Below are 2,684 nucleotides of genomic sequence, written 5' to 3'. Positions count from 1 at the left end.
ACAAAAGTTGTCAAAGATCACACAACAGGAAAGAAAATCCATATCATGAAACACAGAAAACAATGGATACTGAATGCACTCCTAATAAGAATTGTACAAAAAAAGAAAGCTATAAAATTTAAAGAATGAAAAATAAAATATCTAAATTATTAGAGGGTCAAGCCTAAATGAGAAGATTCAACAAATAAATAGATACATTAAAAGAAAAATAAGCATTTTCCAAACTTAATGTGGGAACTTTCTATAATTCCAATTACAATTCTAAAAACATATTTAGAAATGAAACGCAGGAAAATGACTCACGTTGGAAAGGGAAATAGTGTAGAACATGTCTGAGTGTTCTTGGCATCCGACACAAGACCAGAGAAATGGGCCAATATGGAAATATCAGGAAGTAATAAGTTAAACTTGAGAGAAGGGTCCAGCATTTCAGAAAACTGTTGAAATAACAAGCTTGCTATTTATAAACAGAATAAAAACTAAGTTCAGTAAATTATGCTTTCAAAAAGTGTGTTGCAGTTTAGGGTCTCCTTGATGAGGACCCTCATCAAAATTAGGTACTATCTTGCTTTTTTTCCCTTGTCTCCCTCAAGGATCATGACTCAAGTTTTAAAATTGGCACAGTGTAGTCTACCGTGGAATTTGAGTATATATAAAAATACTTGTTGACACTTTCTATGAATTCCTTAGTCTATTTCTCCATTGTATTAATTTCCATCATGGTATAGAGGATGGATCCAAGACACCACAGCATTCTCCTACTTAGCTACCTCCCTAGGACCAACTTTTGAGTATTTTCAGTTGTCATTCTTCTGGTGCTTTTGGTTTCCTAGAGGTCCTTTATATTATTAACTCTCTGTTAAAAATGCAGGAGCTAGGCATGTTGACACACACCTGTAACTCCAGCACTAAGAAGGCTGAGGCAGTGAGAACATGAACTCTTGAATTCAAGGTTCAAAACTAGCCTGAGCTCTAAAGTGACACCTATTGCCAATAAATAAATAAAATAAGGTGCTGAAAATAATTTATTTTTACTGAAACTGTGTATCAAGCCCAGGTTATAGCTAAGTGGAACAGTGGTTGCTTCCATGCACAAGACCCTGGGTTCAATAACAAGCTCTACAAAACAAATAAAATCTCACTAGAGAGTGCACCAGAGACCTGAGAGGTGAGAGACTCCCAGGACTCACAAGGAAGGACCTTTGATGAACTGCCCAGGGACAGTAGGGAGAGGGAACTTATAGAGCCTATCTCCAGCAGGAAAACAGGACATCAAGTGAGGGATGGGGTTGCCATCCCACAGCCACACCTCTGACCCATAATTGTTTCTGTCTGAAAGAATTACAGGGATGGAAATGGAGAGGAGCCTGAGAAAACGTGACAGGCCCAAAGTGGGATCCAGATCAAGAGGAGGTCCCAAGGCCTGACAATATTACTGAGGCTATAGAGCGCTCACAAAAAAGGATCTATCATGACTGCCCTCTGAAAGACCCAACAAGCAGCTGAAAGAGTCAGATGCAGATATATGCACCCAACCAATGGACAGAAGCAGCTGACCCCTGTTGTTGAATTAGGGAAGGCTGAAAGAATTTGAGGAGAAGGGCGATCCTGTAGGAGGACTTAATTAATCTGGACCCCCCAAGACCTTTCAAACACTGGACCATCAAACAGACAGCATACACCAGCTGATATGAGGCCCCCAACACACATACAGTAGAGGACTTCCAGGTCTATGTTCATTCAGAGATGATGCACCTAACCCTCAAGAGACTGGAGGCCCCAGCGAGTTTAGAGGTCAGATGGGTTGGAGGGTGGGGACATTCATGTGGAGACGGGGTGTGTTGGGGAGGAGGTGTGGGATGTGGAGCAGTTGGAAGATGGGAGGGGAGGTGCAGGGAATGGAATATGGAGTATAAAACATTAATTACAAATAAAATTAAATTAAAAAACAAAACAAAAAAATTTCACTAGAGAAATGCTAACTGCTGAGATTTCATCATTCCCCTGGAATACCTGTGTATTCCCTGAGATAATGGAATACCATTATATCCATAAGTATGTACAATTAAAATAGGTTTTAAAATCTTGGTATTAAGAAATAGAATGTACAGAACCTTATACCTTACTTAAGCTTAATGTAGAAAATGTGCTCATACCAGAAAAAACTCTTGAGGTTAAAAGGTTTGCTGTGTAAAGCTTAAACTTTTAATACTGTGAAGGCCATAAATAAAGAAAATTCAGAGTTAACATACTAAAGCCACTATAAAGTCAAGGCCAGTAGACAGTTAAACATATCATATGTCAGTTATTGCACAGAATACTATACACAACAGTAGTAGTTCATCCTTAATATATATGAGGCTAGGACACGAAGATTCATTTGAGATGAACTTGGCCGGTATAAATTGACCCTGTTCTGAAACAAACAAACAAACAAACAAAAATTATTTTATGGAAGTTTATAATAAAATAAAAATTAAATGGCATAGAATGCTCATCAAGATATATTAGTGGAAACAATAGTCTTATGAAAAACAGGAAATGACAAAAGGCGGGCACAGTTAGCTTGTTTTATAGTCCTAGACTCCTGAAGCAGAGACAAGGGGTTAGACGGGAGTGAAGCCTGGCTTTTATTTTTATAGTCTAAATTTTTATTGTTTGATTTTAAAAAATCTGTTAACATG

The sequence above is a fragment of the Mus caroli genome, chromosome 16 (genome assembly GCF_900094665.2).
Source record: "Mus caroli chromosome 16, CAROLI_EIJ_v1.1, whole genome shotgun sequence".
Taxonomy (NCBI): Eukaryota; Metazoa; Chordata; class Mammalia; order Rodentia; family Muridae; genus Mus; species Mus caroli.
This window is presented reverse-complemented; position numbering follows the sequence as displayed.